General features: G+C 41.4%; 1 protein-coding gene and 1 long non-coding RNA gene across 13 annotated transcripts in view; one reads left to right on the forward strand and one right to left on the reverse strand.

The window, feature by feature from the left end:
• Positions 1 to 21603, forward strand: part of LOC309343988 — a 127454-nt gene that overhangs the window by 104354 nt on the left and 1497 nt on the right. For 7 of the 9 annotated variants that reach the window (XR_014157488.1, XR_014157489.1, XR_014157490.1 and 4 more), the window contains one exon: positions 10475 to 10692. The exons of 1 other annotated variant lie outside the window; for it this stretch is intronic. This is a non-coding gene — a long non-coding RNA (uncharacterized lncRNA). Of the gene's footprint in view, positions 1 to 10474; positions 10693 to 10874; positions 11721 to 21603 lie in introns of those variants that run through there. One more of the 9 variants, XR_014157491.1, reaches the window with a different exon arrangement.
• The window catches only part of NR5A2 (nuclear receptor subfamily 5 group A member 2), a 119990-nt gene that overhangs the window by 56776 nt on the left and 41611 nt on the right, over positions 1 to 21603 (reverse strand). The gene's annotated exons all lie outside the window — the stretch shown is intronic.

Genomic DNA, 21603 nt, shown 5'->3' on the forward strand with positions numbered 1-21603 from the left:
ATGGGTTTTTAATATTTCAATAAATTATAATAAATAGGAAACAAAACAATTAAAGGATATCCTAATACATTGTTCTTCTGCTCATGTGAGTCTGAAAGACCAGTTGACACAATAGTTTTCTTTCACAATTAGCAGCCACAGATGTGCTGGAGAAATGTGAGAAGAGAGCGCATATGAACTGGTGTTTCAGAAATACAGCCAGCATTTGCATGGCATCAGCAATGGTAATGGAAACTGTTGGCATTTTAGTTTGATGCATACAACTAAAATATTAAAATTACCGGTAACTCATTGGCTCTCATTGTATTTCCTTTGTATGTTTCAGGAACTACGAAGTTCTCACAGCTTTTGCAGAACTAACCAAAATTAAACATTAAAATATCAGTGTGTCTTGCTTTTAATGAATATAAATCAAATCAAGGTATTCTATGCTACAACACTTTTTACATGTAGGTTATTCAAATGCAGTAGTAAAAGCCTCTGCTACCCTTGACCAAAGCAGAATCCTAAGGATCAGAAATCTATCAATCGTTTTCCACACTGGAGCTAATCAATCTACAAAGCGAAGTGCCAATGAACTATTAGATCATTGCAATGAAGTATGGAGATTGATCTTATCCCAGAGCAACTGCATTAACAGACCGGTAAGAGTGACCTCTGCCCTGCGGTGCAAATTATCTGCAGTACTGCAAACCACGTGTCTGAATGAAGACCTCAGGTTACTGCTTTTAATAAATCTGTTTTATTGTTGAGAAGTACATGTAAAGATAAAAGAGGATCAGCAGAAACACTAGTGTGGATCAGCCTGAAAGTGGCCATAGATAAATACTATATAGACCTAAATGCACACTTTTACCCATAAGTTACTGATTGTGTGTGACTAGCACAATGTGCTTGCTGTTCTCTCGTGGCTGTCTCCTATCCCATTCTTGTAGGGTTTTTTTTTATTAAAAAAACAAAAACAAAAGAAGATGTCATTTTTATTAATACTGCAAATAATTAAATGGTAAAATGTAAAAAAAGGGGGGAATGTAAGCTTGAATGATGTTATTGGGGAGTGGGGGAAGCTCCTGAAAATTTCCATATGGATAAAACTGTGATGTCAGATAACAACTGTGTTTCTTATAGTTCCGCTGAGTTCACACAGCTCCGAGTGACTATAGAAACATAACAGCCCTCTTCCCTTGAGTATTGTGAGCATTAGTACCAAGGCTAATTTACTAATTTAAAAAGAAAAAATACATTTTAATAATATAACAAAAGTAACGCAATACAAGCATATTATTTCAGACCCATAAGCAGAGACTGGGACATTCCTTATGACATTCCTAAACATCAGCCTGAATAGCTAAAGCTAATATATAGTTTTGCATATTTCACCATGAACGTAAAATAATAAATGAATTAATATAGATCCTAGTTTCACATACAAACATATTGCTTACACATATATATATGGATGCATATATATATATATATATATATATATATATATATATATATATATATATATATGATAGATAGATATGAGTCACCTACCACTAGTTTCACGCAAGGAAGCCCTGAGGGCCCACCAAAACATATTAGTCCACTTCCTTGGAGGATCATGATCATTAGTACCAAGGCTTAAAATTTACTAACTTTTAATGGGATCTGATCCAAAAATCAATTGATGCAAAAAAACAAAACCCCTACAACAGAATGGATTTCCTGAGCCCAATCTGGGTGTAAAGGCTTTACATGTGTTTAAATGGCAATTAAGTATGCTCCCACAGAAGTTTGCCACTAAAACCATGCACATCTGTAGATAGCATAATAATTTTTACATATTAACCACTGCAAAATGGAAAGCTCAACACGCAATGGATCATACAAATATTGAAAAGCACAACCACAAATGAGCAATTTTGGAGCTGCTCATCAGAATCATAAACCATCATCTAAGTCCTGGGTTTATACCTTCAATGAAAATTAATGTCAGACCCAGCTCTTTAACCCTTGACGACAAGCCCAAATTGTGTTCAATGTGAACGGATCTTCTATTTGCTTAGATGAGTAACTCCGCCCTGGAAGTTTGTAACGAGGCTATGCTAGGGAGTATGGCATCATCTACTGTGGCCCATTGGTGCAAGGAGGTTTGGTCTTCATGCATTAGTCAGAACTATTGGTAGTAACAGGCTAAATCCCCACCAACATTCCTTAGGTCACCAGTTCAAGACCCACCATGGATTGCGTTTCTGTTTTATATTTATTTTTTCAACTTATATTTTTGTGTTTCTCAGTATTTCCCTTCCATTTAAGATCTCTAACGAATACACCTCTTGTGTATAAAATACCATCTTTAATACTCTATTTTTATTAAAGCAAAATGTCTTTATCCTTCAGACTATAATTGAATCAATGAATTAGAGGAAGGTTACTAAAAAGGATTAATGCATTTTTAATGACACAGAATGATATAACTTCTGTTTTTCACTAAGAATAATGGCAGATCTATCAGCTTTGTACAGATAAGAGCTTGGTGAGTTTATCTGAAAGCCTGCATAATGGTTCTAATTTAGTTTTAACTGGAAAAAAAAAAAGCCGTAGACATCCCATTTAGCTTAACAATTCATTGTTTATTTATATGATCTTTCCTTGTGACCAGTTCACATGCCTAAGCGAAGAAATGATAATTTGTTTAACAAATATACATTATTTATTCCCCTTATATGCATTTTAAGATACCACTCTTGTAGAATCAAGATATAAATGTTATCCTTAGACAACACTATAGGGATCTGTATTTGAACTCTTGGGTTATCACACAAGAGACTACTGTGCAGTAATAATAAAAAATATCTCAATTTGTATTTGACTCTGATCCCTCATTGTCCTTAGACAGACTGCATAATATATTTTTCCACTATATCTTTTGCTGATGCAGACTGAGTTGAATAGCAGACTTTCATTAGAATTACAGTATTTAGTATTTATATAGCACTTTTGAGGGTTCAGTTCCAGTGTAGTATCTCAATGTTCCTCTGAACAACTCATATGATATGTTAGTGTTATTACCGACCTGCTGCAGTACTGGGAGAAGTGAGGTTGATCAGTAATGGCTTGCCAAGGGACACCTAATGAACTGCCAGCTGAGGCACAATTGAACTGGTTTGATCCCAGTTTGCAGTCCTGATTAGGAAGGATGCTCAGATCATAGTTTGCCAGTTCACATGTCAAATGGGGGTTTGGTTGAAACAAAATGTAATGAATTAAGTCATGCATGTGTGAGGAGGGGAGGAGATAGAATGAGAGGCAAGCACCTTGCTCATTCATGATCCTTCTTCCCATGGTTTGGAGGATTGTCTGAATGCAACAATTGAGATGAAACTTCCTTTTGTGTGTAAAATAACCAGTATGTGGCATCCTTGAGCAACTGCCGGAGTCCCAACAGAGCCCTATTATTACACCTTTTAAAAAGCATTAAGCAGTGGGGAGCTGCCATTTTAATTTCCCACAATGCCCCACAGTGATACTGCTGCTGTCACGAGCTGGTACCAGGACCCAACAAAATAGGAGGCTCACCTGAGAGCAACTTCCCCCTCCCACAAAACCTGAAGTTTACCCTGAATACAACAGGCCTTCATTAAGGAAAAAAATACCTGAGTGATTTGATATAATCATTCTGACTTTTCAAAATGTATTTATCCTTGTGCAAATTATAGTTATTTAAACTGACAGCCAAATAGCATTATATTAACTTTGTATATTATGGAGGAATAACTACTGGCATTTTGACCATTCTGAGCACTTAGTCTTTTGGTAAGTGAACTTATAAAGAGTCCTTACTTGTCTGCAGAGAGGTTTCAACTGAAATCTGGGAGAACCCCATGCCCTGGGGTCCCCAGACCCTGTACTGCAGCACAATACTATCATTAGCCAGAGCAAATCAGTTGACTTCAGTGGCTTGCTTTAGCTGTCGTGCAAGGGCAGCAAATTGTTACTAATTTCTAAGGTGAGGTGGTAGTGGGGAGGTGTTTGTGGCGCTCTCTGCCTCAGGTACCAAAATAGCTTGGCTGGCTTTGGGTCCTATGAACCTTGGCAGGGGGTGGTGTTTGATGCCTTGCTTCAGGTGGCAAAATGTCACAGGCCAGCTGTGTCCGCTGATCATCGCCTCAGGGAGGCAAAGAAGAGTGAGGATCTGGTGATGGTAAGAGTTTTGTGAGCTGAAAAGGCAGGTGGGGACGGGAGAGGGACATTTTTACAAGGCTCAGATTTAACACGCCTGCTGGAATAAGAAAGTCTTATCATGCAGCAAGGAGGGTGATTCTCTAATCTCAGTCAGGAGGCAGTTCCACAAGTTTTGGCCCACAACAGTGGAAGCGGGATCATTTTTAGTTAATTCGAGGTGGGCTTGGGAGGACTCTTCCGACCTTCACAGCCCAACCAGAATTAATAACTAGAGCTGAATCCAAATGGCTCCATGGGAAGCATCAGGGACATTGTGGGGATACTGAGGACTCTCGTTCTGGAAGCAATTCCCCATGCCGCTCGATAAAAATTCAGAGCAACTTGTCCTCCATTGCAGCAAAAGAAACCTGCTGCCAGAATGAAAAGAGAGAAGCCCCAGGACAATACTGAATTGCCAACTAGATTTTCTGGGTGTGATTTTCATGGAAAATGAAAGTGAGTAACCCTGATATTGCAGAACTAGTCACGTAGTTCTTTGGATCAAGCCCCGAGCCTCCAGAGACTGTAGACAGAGATGGCCTTTCCCTACGCTGGAGCTCTCTCTCTCTCTCTCTCTCTTTTTTTTACAGTACATTTCTATAATCATATTTTATTAAACGAAGACTCCATTGTCAGCTGACGGCAAGTGTCTTGCAAGGAATGTACTGGAAAGCCATCAGCTAATTAATCAAGCCTGACTTGACTGAAGACTGACTGGGCTGATCAATTATTCAGATGAACACTATATATCTCTAAACATGGGAATTAGTTTCCCCATAAGTAAAGTACCCGAATAACAATCCCTCAAATATGTATATGCGAAGTGGATAGTGATAGCTGTTAGGATGCAGCTCAGTTACAGCTACCTCCCCCTGCTCACTTGAAAACTCCAGGGCCCTGACCTAGCAAGGGGGTGATCTGGCACGGAAGCCGACCTGCACATAGATTGCCTCTCCCCTTCCCGACATCGCCGCATGTGCAAACCCAGGCCTCCACAACTTGTGATACAGCATGCTGAACACATTAGGAATTATGTCCTCTGAGGAGTTTGATAAATCTCCATTTATAAATGCCAAACGAGCTGGCATTTCAAGCAGCCTGGCATGCCACCACAATAGGTGGCTGGTGGGCTGCTGAGCTGTATATGGGTCAGGTGAGCCAAATCCTTTGTGTAAGCCTGGGGAAAGGCCATAAGCTCCGTGGTAGAGCATCCGCAGAAGATCCCAGGTCCAGTTCCTGGCATCTTTAGTTAGGGCTGGGAGAGGCTCCTTTCTGGGAGAGGCCACTACCAGTCAGAAGATATTGAGCAAGGTGGACCAATGCTCTGACTCAGTAGAAAGCAGCTTCCTATATCGCTGTGTTCCTCAGACAGGAAACTTCCACCAGCCCGATCGAGAGACTCAAGAGGACCGCAGAAGGCTGATTCCCACACACTACTGTGTCCCTTGGAACCCTCCCCATTTCCTCCCATTTGGGCATAGGCACACTTCCTATGAAGGTTTCGACCTATAAAGCCTTAAACTGCTCAGTACCACAATACCTCAAGGGCCGCATATCTCGATATGAACCTACCCAGGCCCTGAGATCATCCTCTGAAGCCCTTTGTGTGCTTCTTCCACGTGAGAACGGGCCTTTTCTGTGGTGGCTCCCCATTTGTGGAATGCTCTCCCCAGGGAGGTCCGGCTAGTGCCTTCATTATACACCTTTAGGTGAAAATGTTCCCCTTCAACCAGGTTTTTGGCTGATTAGCATTCAATACTCTTTTAAATGTGTTGTGGGATGGGGAGGGGGGGATTATTGGTTTGGTTTTGTCCTTATTTTTATTATGCATTTTTTGCATAATATTGTATTGTTCATATTGTATATTTATATTGTGAACCACCCTGAGATCTACAGATGAAGGGTAATATACAGATTTAAATAACATTAATATTAATGATTTGTTCAGAGGAAAAGAGGCAAGATTGATAGTGTGGTGCCAAAAGCAAAATCCATGGATAAATTTATGGAGGATAGGTAAGGTAAAGGTAAAGGACCCCTGGAAGATTAAGTCTAGTCAAGGGTGACTATAGGGTTGCGGTGCTCATCTCACTTTCAGGCCGAGGGAGCCGGCATTTGTCCATAGACAGCTTTCCGGGTCATGTAGCCAGCAGGACTAAACCGCTTCAGGCGCAACAGGACACCATGACAGAAACCAGAGCACACGGAAACGCCATTTACCTTCCCGCCACAGCGGTACCTATTTATCTACTTGCACTGGCATGCTTTCGAACTGCTAGGTTGGCAGGAGCTGGGACCGAGCAACGGGAGCTCACCCTGTCATGGGGATTCGAACCACCAACCTTCTGATTGGCAAGCCCAAGAGACTCAGTGGCTTAGACCACAGCGCCACTCGCGTCCTTTTGTAGAGGTTAAGGCTATCACGGGCTACCAGCCAAGATGGCTATGTTCTACCTCCAGTGTCAGAGGCAGGGTATCCCCCTGAATACCAGTTGCTGAGGATCACAAATGAGGACAGCACTATTGCACTTAGGTCATTTATTGGGGCTTCCCATAGGAATCTAGTTGGGATCCTGTTGTGAGAACTGGATGCTGAAATGTATGGGCCTTTCTTTGGCCTGATCCAGCAGGACTCTCCGTACATTCTTAAAAGCTGTACACATACAAGGCCTCTGCTTCTGATAGGGAGCCATCATCATTAAAGGTTCCCAGTCGTGTGTGGCATGAAGCCCAGCATGCAGAGGTTCAGTGCGCTGACTAACAGGTGTGATCACACTCCCCTGTCTGCACATTTGCTCTGTGTACGCTGATGTGAGATGGGAGCCATTGTTTTTTCAACAATTTTTTTCATTTGCTGTTGAAAACTCTGGCTCCTGCTGTTCCTTTTCTTTATACATTTACATAAAACAAGCGGGATGGTAATAGATAGCTAAAATGCATTTGTTTGCATTTTTGGTAATGCTTTGAAAGAGATGCACAAAGTGAACTATTTGCAGTGCAGTCTGGAAAAAAAAGGCTCTTTAAACAGACGTCAGCAGCAGGGAGATCAGAAATAGATGTGACCAGACACCTGCTGACAAACAGTGACAAATTCCACTGACACAACAGTGACCCCCAGTTTGTCAAGATTTAATTAAGGGTATAATTAAGTCAGTGGAACAGAACACTAATGAGTGGAGTTTTTTTTTAATATGGGTAATTACATCTAAGAATACAAAGTAAGACAAGGCTCTAAATATATCATTAAAATGAGCACTATAGAGTGACAAGCAGAGCGTAAAGTGTGCCTTTTTGGAGGAAGAATGCAAGTTTGTAATTGCTTGGCTTTGACAAAGCTTTTGCGTTTTAAGACTCCAGCTTTTGCAGCCCCTTTCAGAATCGAAATTCATTAAGTTTCCCTGGGAATTCTGCCAGAAAAGGTCTGGATCAAAGTCCAGCTAAAATCCTAATTGCTGTTTTGTGAACAAAATGCCTACTTTTTAAAAATCTATCTACCTATATGAAGGTATCACAGTAATTTGGTGAATGTCGACAATTACTGGGGATTGTCAAGGTTTCCCTGAACCAGAGGGAAATGCAGAAAATATTGACCACTAAATGTCAAATCCAACTGAGTATTTTCACTAAGTACAGAAATGAACATGCCAAAATATGTGTGGCTGCCACCAAAATAGCATCCCTGCATCTCTCTTTCCCCCTTCCCTGGTAGGAACCAGTAAATAAAAACATTATGTGATGTCATCATGCTTCCAAGTTTGCACACTTCCACAAGCAGCTACCCATAAAGTGGTGTGGGAGCAGGGAAACGTGAAGTGTCATGTCACATATTTTTACTTAATAAACTTCATGTTGAGGAGAGCATACACGCGGCTGATGTTTTTGGTGGTAGCCAAATTTCTCCTGTAATTGTACGTTCTGCCATAAATGCCCTCCACATTTCCATTATTTACCAGTAAATGACATTTGCAAAACTATGAATAGAATGTGAAAAACACCCCTGATGATGCAAACATTTTAGACATTTCCCACTGGGTTGTTTTTTTTTTTTTTAATCACCATTTGATATTTGTGGCTCATAACACAATAGAACAATGTTGGTGACGTGGGGCACACATTTTTAAAGAAATAAAGAAATCACAACACTACTCTTAACCACAACAGTAACTGGTGTGGGTCTTGAAGCTACAAATATTTAAATTAGTATTGATGTGGGTGGCCAATTGGCAAATGTGACTGTTTATATATGCGTCACATTTGTCTACCAGATTCAAAGGAGCATTCATGGGCGGTGTGTGTGTGTGTGTCATTTCATTTTGCAGATACAACAATTCTATGAGATAGATTAGAGACAGCAGTGTATTCAAGGCCTCCTCACAAGAGCTGATATATATTTTACACATCAATTGTGTTTGTTGTGGGTACATTGTGTGGGTTTTTGCTCAGTCTTTGGTGTAGCAGCATGTAACGTGATAAGGAGATGCACTTCCTCAAATATACAATTCAGCTAGATAGGAGTACTATAGTCCCTATCAGCCACAGCCAAACATGGATCCCCAATACATGTTTACTGTGACTTAGTTATTGCAAACAGCAGATGAGATCAGTATTCCTGTCTCTACCGTAATCATCACATCAGGCTGAGGCTGAGGGCTCATATGACCGCATGTGAGGCTGAGGGAGAGAAGATTCCTACACAGAGAAAGCTAGCATATAAGGGAGCAGGTCAGGCTAAAATCCTTGTCTCTGACACCTAGTTTTCTATATGAAGGGAACTTCTGCAGGGAAGAGCATTCAGCTACATGAGTTCCTTTCTGCTTTCTTAAGCAGCATGGTCTGGACACAAATGGCTGTTTGTGAGAGTACACCTAAGGATGAACAAGGAATGTGTCTCTCCTACATAGGTTTGCTGTAGCATTAAACGTGTTCATTAAAAATGATTATCACAGAAAGTGTGAAATGGCACAAAGTATCACAGATAAGCAAGAATTTGAATCTGGGTTTTCCTCAGCTAGATTCAACACTCTTAACCACAGTATTGCACTGGATATGTGATAGTTGATACCTAACTTAACCAATAAAATGGCATTTAATCTAATATGAGTGGTGTTGTATTCCAACTTAAGGAGAACGTATGCCACTTGGAAAGCTCTCAGATCCATAATTGCCACTGGATGTGAAGGCAGCTTCAGAAAGGTATAGCAGCTATCATCAACTTTGATTGGTGAGGGATAGTATGGCCACAGATGTTCATCCTTTAGTAACTGCTAGGGTAGACTACCATATGTGGGGCTGCCTTAGGAAACTACCTAGAAGTTTCAGCTGATGCAGAACATGATGGCCGGCCTACCAAATGGGACCTACCATTGCGGCCACATCACACCACTATTAAAAGATATTTGCTGGTTCCGAGTGTGCCTCCAGGCCCAATTCAAACTGCTGGTTTTGACCTTCAAACCTTAAACAGTCAGGGTACTTCATGGCCCACCTTCTCCCATGTCTCCCTGCCAATTAAGATCTTATTCAGAGGCATAGCTGTCAACATTTCCCTTTTTTTTAAGGGAAATACCCTTATTCCGAATAGGATTCCTCGCAAGAAAAGGGAAAAGTTGACAGCTAGGTCAGAGGACCTTCTCCAGGTGTTCCTGTATTTGGAAGTTAGGTAGCTACTGGTGGGAGGCTTTTTCCGTGATGGCTCTCAAATGATTAACTCCCTAGTCTGTTATGTCTGCCTGGTACCAGCACTGTAGTCCTTTAGACACCAGGCAACATCCATCAGTGATGGAGCCAGTGGTTAGAGTGTTGGATTAAGCCCTAGGGAGATCAGAGTTCAAATCCCCAATCAGCTATGAAGCTCACTGGGTGATCTTGGCCAGTCACTGTCTCTTAACCTAACCTACCTCACAAAGTTGTGAGCATAAAACGGGGAGGAGGATAGTTATGTATACCACCTTGAGCTCCTTTGAGGAAAGGTGGGATATAAACTACCCAAATAATTTTTAAAATTCATGTTCTCATGAGCTTTAATGGGATTGGCGTGGGAGTCTCACATTTTCTCCTGGTTTTATTGGCTTGTGATTCTTTTACCTCCTGTTTGATTGCTGTTTGTCATTGTATTTAATTGCATATTTAATGGTTTTGTTATGAGTCACCTTGAAGTTATTTGTGGGTAAAGAACATCTTAAAGAAAACAAGCAAACAGATGCACAGGGGATATATCCATTGTTTCCTTAAACAGTATCCCCATTTGTCGTTCGGTTTAAATCAGGGCCCACCAATCCATCATAAGGTTGCAGCGTGTTTCATCTAATGCCTTGGAATTATGGGAATCTTCATTCGGATGAGCACTTGGTCAAAGAGCAGAGCAGGGTCAATGAAAAATTAATTGAAAGCAACCTGTAAGGCTTCCTATATGAGATGACGGCTCCCTCCCCATTAGGGAGGATGTCTGTGATATAAACAACTCCTTTGTATTCTTCACAATAGGTAAGAATGATATAAAAGATTTTTTTATAGTACTGAGAGAACAGCCTTTCTACTGAGATTATACTACCCACTCCCAGCTGGTAACTTATACTTCATGACAGCCTTTTATCCATTATCAAAGCAACAAGTAGAAAAGCAGATATTCCCGATCTCTAACACCCTCTGTTCGGTTCTCTCTATAGAATTTCGGATGCTAAATCTTCCTGTTTAACAAGCCCTCGGATTTCCTTGCCGCTGCTGTTGTCGGCTCTAAAGATGTCTCTCAAGTCTTTAGCCCGCTTGTCTAACCTAAACTCAGCAGAATTCCACAGGAATGGAGACTCGTTTGTTTTTACAACTGTATATTAGCTACGGAGAGGCAGAGGGAAAGGCATGATAGCAGCACTCTGCTCCTACCAAGCAGACCAAGAGTGCTTTCCCAATGACTGTAGCAGAAAGAGGAGTGGACCCTAAAAAAGATACGTAAAATTGTATGTGGCAATATATCTCTTTGAAGTTTATTGCAGCTTCGGCCTCAACTTATCTCAAGCTTTAGTATCTCTTAACAACCAGTGTAGAACAAAACAAACACAAATACGTCCAGGGAATACAAAGGGCACCTCCCCACACTGGAGACTGCTGTGTTGCTGGTTAGGTGCTACAGCGCTGAACTGGCAAAGCTGCATACGATCCAGTGTTTGATGGTGGAACACGGGGACATGTTTGGCTTTGGAAGTGATGTGTGTCAATCAACCGACCATTTTGGTTTATTTGTTTTAAAAATAATAAAGAGTATCAGATAGCTTTCCTTGCAGGGGATTTGATTGTATTTATTATAGAAGAGCTGCAACTGTTCTCAGCAACATTTGCTAGCTGGACAAGATGTTATGGGAAGAATGAAGTGTAAGCTAGGCATTGGAATCTTCCATTCATACTCATGCCTTGGCATGTGTATGCAATGGAGTCAAGAGGCATCTATTTCCCATTCAGATTTTCTAGGCCAAGTTCACATATCATGCTAAGCTATGGGTGCAGAACCTTTGGCCCTCCAGATGTTGCTCAGCTACAGTTACTATCAGCCCCAGCAAGCAGCTCCCCACATCTGTATTAAACCATGGTGACATATGACTTGAAATGAGCCCAAGTGAGTCATAGAATCAGAGAATTGTGGCATTGTGGAATTGGAAGGGGGCCTGACGATCATTTAGTCCATCCCTTTGCAATGCAGGAATCTCAACTAGGTCATTGTCATCCAGCCTCTATTTAAAAACCTCTGAAGAAACAGAGTCCACCACCTCTTGTAGGAGTCTGTTTCACTGTCAAACAGCTCTTACTGTCAGAAAGTTCTTCCTGATGTTTAGTCCCTTTCCCTCCTGGCTGCACGGTTTACTTAAACTTGATCTGCCATTGCGTCCAAACTCAGTTTGGACGTGAGTCCAGCTCCCACCAGCCCCAGCTGGGATTTGTATGCTAAGAGCATCTCGTGGGCAGATTAGCCACCTTTTCTTTACACTAACTGTGGTTAGTTTAAGCAAGCCATCTTCATAACCTGTAGGTAACAGTTGGCTTGTTTTGTCACTGCCCCGTTAATATGCTGTTGGGATTACCTGGAATCAGCCCAGTTGCTACGTGTGTGTGAAAGGTGCTTATGCAGTACTGGAAAACCAGTAAGACTGGGTGGATATTGTGTGTTAGGTTGGCAGAGAATGCAAAACTCAGCCTAGCTGAGGTGTTTGTAGGAGGGGAAGGAGCAAGATTCTTTACTTATTTTGATAATTTATATGCCGCCTATGCAAAAGTCACAGGGGGATTTACAGCAAAGACAAGCAAGATGTAAAGAATACATCAAAATAAGATATACCCTAAAATATGCAGTACAACAATTAACACTAAATAATTATTTATTAATGTCACCAGCGTCAACTAATCCATTTATCTCATCATGTATCTCTTCCTCCAAAGGTCCACCCCAAAAATATGCATCTGAACCAACTGCCTCCTCTGGAAAGTCCTCCTGATCATTCAGAGATCTGAAACTATAGATGCTCCACCACAGCATCCATTCATGCCCTTTACATCCATTCAAGTCCTGTACAGAGTACCATAAGCCAAAAGATAGAGGCCACTGTCCTTAAGGAGCTTACAATTTTAAGATTCAGCAGTGGAGGAAGTTGTGCAAAGGCAGGGGGGGGGGGAAGGAAGGAAGATCAAAAGGCCAAAAACATGAGAAGGGGATGCAAAAGGATTTGCCAAAGACAGTGAGGGAAGATTATGTTTACAAATTGGGCCACAGAAGTGCTGTCTGTGAGATGCGCTCCTCGTTCATGCCTTCAGGATTACAAAAATTCACATATTTTAGCTAAATTACCTCCGAACTAATATCGTGATTCTCCAACAATTCATGCTAACATTCATCTCTGTATGTGCAGTGAACTCACTGTGCTAGACTCCCACCATAAGGGCTCATCCGCTTCCTTATGACATCTGGATCTCATCTACTAGTTTGTAGTTTTCTCCTGCTCTGATCATTTATCAAAAATACTAAGTGTTCCCTGACATTTCCTACACACATTCCACATATCATTGGCAAGGTAAGAAATACAGTAGAAGCTTTGCAAGAGCTCAGCTGACTGGTTAACTCAAGTTCTCTGCAAGTCAATGTACATAACTAACAGATGGATCAACTTTGCTATCTACAGGAACCTAGAAACAGCAGACCAGAAGCAACACCAACATTTTGATCTATATATTAGACTAAAACTGGGACTTCCTTGGTGTTGGAGTCCTTACTGTACAAAGTAATGACACCTCCAGAGACCTGTTAAATATGTGACCAGGATGAATTAGTTTTATTTCAGTCAGAGTACTCTATTAAGAATCAAAATTTGCCTGTTTGGGCTTTTAAAATGTTGAAAGGTCTTATTTGTCACAGACAGTCAACAGCCATGTGCTGCAAGTAAGTCAAATAAGTTCTTATATAACCCACTACACTCCGCGGCCTTTGCACTCAAAACACGTTTCCTGTCAGTAAGGGAAGCAGGAGTAGGTCTCAGCAGCTGAAAGACTTATCAGTAAACATACTCTGTTCACAGCTTGTTCCTGAAAGTAGTAAGCAAAATAGTCATGATCTGGCAGTACACTAGATAAAGCTGATCTGCACATGGGGATCTGTGGCCAACAACTGGGTCATGATGACCTTTAGTCGAGTGGCACCGGGGGCACTATAACCTTTGGCATGGGGGTGGGGGCAGAAGAGAAACAACCATGTAATCTCTGTTTACGTGTAGCTTTTTGCAGATATTATGCTGAGGATGTGCACAAAGAGAGCATAATCCTTCTCCCTCCTCAACACATGCTCAGTGTACACAGATTTATAATATGTGCACAGCTATGTGGGCAGAAATTGAGAATGACTGGCAAAAACAGAAAAGCAGGGAAATGATAAAGAGAGGGAGATACAGTTAAGGTAAAAGTGGCTGGGATTCATAGGTTCACATGGTCTTCTATATGTATATTTGGGGTTTTGGTGGGACCTTTTTATCACAGATTCCCCATCTGTGCACTGGAGTGATTTAAGCATGCTCATTTACAGCTCAATCCCAGCAAAGGAGCACATTAGTTGGACATACAGTTTGCCGGACTAGCACAAAGCTGTGAAATATGGCGTTGTATGGGCAACACAACGGTTCTGCATTGGCCTGTAGATTCACACACACAAAAGATGAGTGTAAGCGTGTCACAAACCTACAGGATGTATCTGCACAAACTATTGCCACTTCTAATATGGCTTAAATGGCAAGTTCAAAAGGAAAAGGCACAGTGTAACCCAGATAAAAGTACCAGTGCTCTTCTCTGAATAGTAGATAAGCAAAGCAAACTGCCCTCTGTCCCTTCAACCATGTTCATAAATATGAGGCAAACACTCAACATGCAATGGGCAAATATCAGATACGGGATTCTTTAATCTCGAAAAAGGAGGGCAAATCATGCATATGTGACTTGGTGTCTACATGGAGTGCACTGGAAAGGGCAGGAGAGTCTCCTCTTCTACTAAGTGTCTACCACCTGAGGAACTTAACTGGCCTGTTAAACATATGCTCAAGGTCCCTATGCCAACATCACACCTTGGATTAATGGGCCTACATTGGCTATGCTGTTGGAAGGAGAGTAGCAGATCATCTAATGCACCACCACTCTGCATAGGCTGAAAACACCCCCAACCACCTCTTGAAAACCATAGACCCCTCAATTAGCCTTGGTACTGCATTTTATTGTGGAATTCCTCTGATATGCACATTTCCTCTAGTGCTGAACCCAAGTCTATTCTTGTAGTTTTTTATTCCTGCAGATGGAATACTGGCCCAGGAAAGGAGGACACTGTGTGATAAAGGAGCGTCTTATGAAGATGAGGCAATCAGCTAGCCTGTAAAAATAGTTGCATAGTAACTTATGAGTGGAAGCTCCTGCTTCTGGCCAAATATTATTTCATATTGGCCATGAGGGTTTCAGAGAGGGGTCTTTCCTGGCCTACCGACTTAAGATCTCTTGAACTGCATGTGTTAAAGTTGAACCTGGGTCTTTCTGCATGTGAAGCATGAGCTCTGCCACTGAGCTATATGCCCTCTTCCCACCTAAGAGAGGTTGCTGTAAGAATTATTGAAAGGATGTGTGTTCAGTGCCTGAAGGCTGTGCAAATGTTTGTGCTTCATTTTACATCCCAGTCTCAAAAGTAGCCCTGGGAAAATCCTGTTCAGGGGATGATAGAAATGGATAAAACAAGGTGCAAATGACTTGCAATTGTATTCTCAACTGTGTTCAGGTATGAGTGCTTGAATCACAGTTCCTTGTTAAGTGATCCCCACTCCTCTCAATGGTGCTAACCAGAGCTTTTATTCTAGGAAAAAAAAAAGGTGCTGGTACTGCGTGCTATTATTTACTTATTTAGACCAACAAAAATGTAGAAATATTAAATATCTGTCCATTGGGGAGTAGAATTAGAAGGGGGGAAATGAAAGCGGGCGTTGCAGGGAGGCATATTTAAATGCTGCCACAGTGGCAAATAAAATTACTGTGGGTTGCATCAGATAAAGCACAGATAAAAACAAAGAACTGAGTTCCACTGAAACCAGTGAGATTTATTTTCAAATGTACACATACAGGATTTAAGTTTCCGTGGGCTCAAAAAAAAGGGGGGGGGGGAGGCATTTTCTGTTAACCAGTTTGTGCATCAGGATTCTTTTTATTCTGTTCTGAACAGCCACATATCAAAGTAAGAGTAACAATAAAATCCCATACAACAGTGATAGTATTTGTCAAATCTGTAGGATGTTCTCTTGTTCTTAACAACTCCAAAATGTTACTTTGCTATGTGCATTGTTATGTAGGCTATGGTCACTATAAAGCCTTTTATTAATATTCCTTCCCCCCCTTGTACACACACACACACACACACACACACACAATTGATTCCTAACATTGTTTCTGTTTTCCTTTTGCAAGGCCGCCCCTTATCAAGTTATGTATGAATGAACAGAAGTGCCTTTCATCCCTCTCTCCCTCCTCCCAAACTTGCCTTAGCGGTTCAAAAGAAATGACTAAAATAGCAGCAGCAAAAATCCAGCCTGCAGCCTGCCAGAAGACCCACACGCGTCCCATTCTTAAAGGCATGTGAAAGGTTGGAGAGCTCAGCAAAAATTTTATGTACGGGAGCAGGCCCAAGGAAAACTCACACGCCATAACCAATTGTGGACAGAGGATCATCTATCAGCAGACAAATGCAGGATCTCCAGAATGTCTCTCCTCAAATGAAATAATATATCTTTGAAAGCCAATGCCTGTTTTAGGCCCGAGGCCCATATATCAAGCCTGAGAGGCTTGTGGATACGCTCCAGGGCCATTAACCTTCCACCTGTTTCCCCTTGTCCTTCAGGATGAGACCCTGCCCTTGATTTTACTCCCTTCCCTTGTTCATCTTCCGACAGAGTGCAAATGTAAAGCAGAGGGCCTGCGAAATAATTCAAAGGCAATGGACCAGGGACATGGTTACAAATCTCTGCCACTGGCACTGTGACTTATGCAGGCAGTTTGTCACACATGAGCCAGGTGACCTCTATGACATAACAGAGAAAAATATCGCCAGAGATCAAAAGAGGAGACTCAGGGCTCTGTGGCTAACTTGAGGGGTTACAAAGCGATATTAGAGAAGAACTAAAAATTTCCCCTTTTCTAAAGCCTCCCACCCGCTCAATCAATACAGCTAGGAAGTCTTGTTTCTCAACATATAATATTTTACACTTAAACAGGGAGGGGGCAACTTTGTTGTAACCTTTTTTATCTTATGTACAAAGAAGAACAATAGTACAAATAGTTTTAAACTCCCATTGCAATCTTTTATCTAGAAACATCTCACAGGTGAAAATCTTGTCCACTTTGATAACACACTCCTATTCTTACACCGAGCCTCACCAAGAAGAGTTTGGACTTGATATCTCGCCTTTCACTCCCCTGAAGGAGTCTCAAAGCGGCTAACCATCTCCTTTCCCTTCCGCCCCCACAACAAACACTCTGTGAGGTGAGTGAGGCTGAGAGACTTCAGAGTAGTGTGACTGGCCCAAGGTCTCCCAGCAGCTGCATGTGGAGGAGCAGGGAAGCAAACTTGGTTCACCAGATTACGAGTCCACCGCTCTTACCCACTACACGACACTGGCCTGAGGCACCCACTACATGCAACTGTGTTAGACACTGGCTCTTATTCATCTGCTGTACATTGCCTTTGTATAATAACAGCTGCAACTCAGGCAAGTTCAGCAACGTGAGAATGGGCCTTCTCAGTAGTGGCTCCCCACTTATGGAATGCTCTCCCAGGGAGACATGCTTGGTAACATCACTGTCAAGGCAAGGCAGAAATGTTTCTTTTCCACCCAGCCTATTGGTGAGTGGGAAGTGTTAGTCCTGCTTTTATATAAATACAAGTGTGTTTTTAGCTTTTACGCTGGTTTTAATATATGTCCTATTTTTCATAAGTCACTTTGGGTTACTTCTTGTTAAAAGCAACTAATAAGGGCAATAGTTCATCACCACCAACAGCAACATTTAATATATGGGGATGGGACCTTAGGTCCATGTGGGCATGCATTTACATCAGGGGTGGGGAACATGTGGTCCTCCAGATGTTGTTGGAATACAGCTCCCATAATACCAGAGCGTTGGCTGTGCTACCTGGGGCTGATAGGAACGAATGCGACATCTGGAGGAGCATGAGCTTCTCATCACCGATTCCATGAATGTGCACTAGAGTCAACATGTGTCAAAATGTACCTGTTCCCATCATTTGGAAATTTTACTTCTGGGTCCCTGGAGGAGGGGCTGAAATATGACAAAGTATTCTACAGCATTTCAGTGGACACTAGCAACCTTTTGGAAATACCGTATTTTTTGCTCTATAGGACTCACTTTTTCCCTCCTAAAAAGTAAGGGGAAATGTGTGTGCGTCTTATGGAGCGAATGCAGGCTGCGCAGCTATCCCAGAAGCCAGAACAGCAAGAGGGATTGCTGCTTTCACTGCGCAGCGATCCCTCTTGCCGTTTTGGCTTCTGAGATTCAGAATATTTTTTTTCTTGTTTTCCTCCTCCAAAAACTAGGTGCATCTTGTGGTCTGGTGTGTCTTATAGAGCAAAAAATAAGGTGCTTGACTAACATCTGCCCCAAAAGGAGAATCCCAACCAAACTGGAAGAGTGATTTTCCAGTCAGGTATCAAAAGAACAAGGAACGTCCCTGGTAAATACGTAGGGTTGGATTGCATGAAATCTCAAAGATCAGCAGTGGGCAAATTTTGATGCATGTTTGTGTGTGCTTAAAAAAGACTACCGTATTTTTCCATGTATAAGACTAGGTTTCCCCCCTAAAAAATAATGTCAAAAATTGGGGGGGGGGGAATCTTATACACGGATATATCTCCCCCCATTTTCTTAAATCCGAGTCCCCCCAAAATAGGGGTTTTCTTATAGATGGAAAAATATGGTATTTAAGCAAATAAGCTGTGAACTAGAACTGTGTTCAGTGTTATATTCATAATTTTCATGGACTGTTCATTTTTCAGGCACTCATCCTAAATAAAACACTTATGATGGACAGAGTTTGCCCATACCCTATTTTTAAGGAAATATAAAATGTTTGCCTAAACAAACTTTGTTTGCTTCTACCTTCCATTTCAAAACTACATGTTTGCAGAGTAGGGCAGAATTTTTTTCAAAAATGTTGCAACAACTGCTTTCATATGGAGAACTAATATAATAAAGAGTAAATTGGTGTAGAAATGCAATTCAGAATGTTATTTTGTTGTGTCATTCCCACTCTGAAAACAGAAAATAACTGCAATGGATAGGAAGAAACTCTAATTTACAATAATTTAAAGCTATCATTTTCCCAAAGATCACAGGGCAGTAGACATTGAGAAACAAATTTGCTGACAAATATATTTGTACAATAAAAAAATGTAATATACACTACAATCCTGGTTTGAAAACGCATAGCGCATAAAGCTGTGGCTTTCAACTACAGGAAATAGTCAATTGGAAAGAACCAAACCTTAATTAGAATGAATTTATTATTTCAATTCATCAGCTCAAGTTGTACACATGACATGTCCCAGCTGTTTTGTGCATTCAGGATTTCTCTGCTGGGTGCAGATGAAAGAACAAGGCCTATTACAATCCACCCTCACTCCTGCAGTGACTTAATGGCTTGTCTGGTATGGATATTTAATTTTCCCCCTTTTCATAAATTACTATCTGCCTTTACAATCCAGTGAATGATGATGAAGCACGATTCCTGAATGTAACTGTTCAACTTTATTCTGAGACACCTGTGAACATTACAGTGAGGGTCAAACTAGATGAGATGTTGGACATCCATGATTGGATCTCATATTCTTGCCCCCCAACAATAGACCCCCCCCCCTGATTCCCTTAGAACCATAGCATTGGGAACAGAATTTGACTCTTTCTTTCTGTGTTGTTATTTCAGAGTAAATTATCTCTGCTAGGGAAGCTGTATGTATACCCATACATTTTCCTGAATACTGCAAATAGCAGCTTCCAGGCAGGGCCAAGTCCAAGACATTGTTCCACCTGAGGCAGTGCAACAAAAGGTACCCCTCTCCCACTAAGACACATAATGTCCAAGACATGCAAAGTTATTTTGGCACTTAATCCCACAAATGCTTCTTCCCCTTCCTGACAATAAAATCCAGACCCAATAAATTAAATAACTAACAATTTGCTACACTCTACATGACACTCAGATTGCCCCCCTGAAGCAACTGCTTCATTCAGCATAAAGGTATGGCTGCCCCTCATCTGGGGTGGGGTGAGATGGAGAAGGGGAATATTTACATCAGGAAAATATCATTGGGAAAACAGTAACACTCCTCCCCCAGCTTCTTTTAAATGAATGAATGAGAGAAAGATGTGATTGCAGAGTCTGAGCTTGCTTTTTTTTAATGAATGAATGAATGCAAGTCACTAACCCTTCCAGAAACCGAGTTACAAATCAAAATGTGTGAGTTGCTGCCTTTGCAGAGCTGTTCCAAAAGTCTGCAGGGCTCCTCCTACTCTGATTGGCTGTGAAGTAAACATCTCCCCTTCTCTGAATTCAGGATAGCTCAAACTAGTAGAGCATGAGACTCTTAATCTCAGGATTGAGGTCTTGAGCCCCACGTTGGGCAAATGATCCCTGCATTGCAGTGAGCTGGACTAGATGACTCTCATGGTCCCTTCCAACTCTACCACTCTATGATTCTTTGGAGCGAAATATGCGTGTGTGGAAAGTGGTTGCCCTTTCCACTGAAAGCAAGTCCTACTGAATTCACTGGGACTTAATCCTGAGCAGACATGATTGGAATCACACTGCAATTTCACTGCTGTGAAAATAGCATTGTAAAATCAGAGCAAAGCAAGAGATTTGCTCCCTACCCCCACCAACCCGTAGGCAGGTAAGAACCAGGAAGTGAGACGGGAGGTGAGGTTTTCCTCCTGTCTATTTGGCTGGTCCAATAAATCCTTGCCCACAATGAAATGTATAAAAAGTTGTGACAGCTAACCTGAGTTTGGTTGCAATTTGAAATTCGATTAGCCCATTCTAAAGTATAGTGCTTAATGTTGCCCCAGAGCAGTTCTGAGTGTGACAACAATCATACTGAGCCACCCAGTGCTGACTCTGGAATTGTGACATTAATACACCAATGTTGTACAGTATTAATATTACATGAGTGTCTCTGGCAGATACTCAACAACAGATATTTAGGAACAGGTTGCAAGACAGTTCAAACCAAATTAAGTCTCACTGGATTACATCCATAGTTTGAAAACACTGTCAGTAACTGAGATTTGGTACAGGTGTAACATCAGCTCCCCATGGTTTGCAAATCAGAAGTCAGCCTTAGAGATGAATTCTTCTATCTCTGCCATCCCTAAATAAAATTATTTCCTTGTCAACAGTAACCAAGGTTTAGAGTTACTTGCACACCAACATTAACCATGGTTCATTTGTAAACCAGAATTTGAAGCTATGGTTTGAAGTACATTTTCAGACTATAGTCTGAAATATAGCCTATATTCTATATAGTCTGAATATAGTCAGACTATATTCTCACGACTATAGTCATGAGAAAACTTTGTTAGCTTTAACTATGTACAACTGCATACTGGTTAATGCAGAAATTTGCTGTGGAGAAAGGAGGAGGAGATTGTATTCATTTCCCAAAGCTGGAACCTGATTTGCAAATGGTGGTTTGAGGGAAGCCGGCGTTATATCTTTACCAGATTACATTCACATGCTCTTTCAGAGTTATTTTGCCAATGTCTAGGTACTGCATTTATTTATTCTGTTCTTACCACAAATGAAAACAAAGTGAAGCGGGGAAACTGGCCGTC

The sequence above is a fragment of the Podarcis erhardii genome, assembly GCF_964252035.2.
Source record: "Podarcis erhardii genome assembly, chromosome: 6".
Lineage (NCBI taxonomy): Eukaryota > Metazoa > Chordata > Lepidosauria > Squamata > Lacertidae > Podarcis > Podarcis erhardii.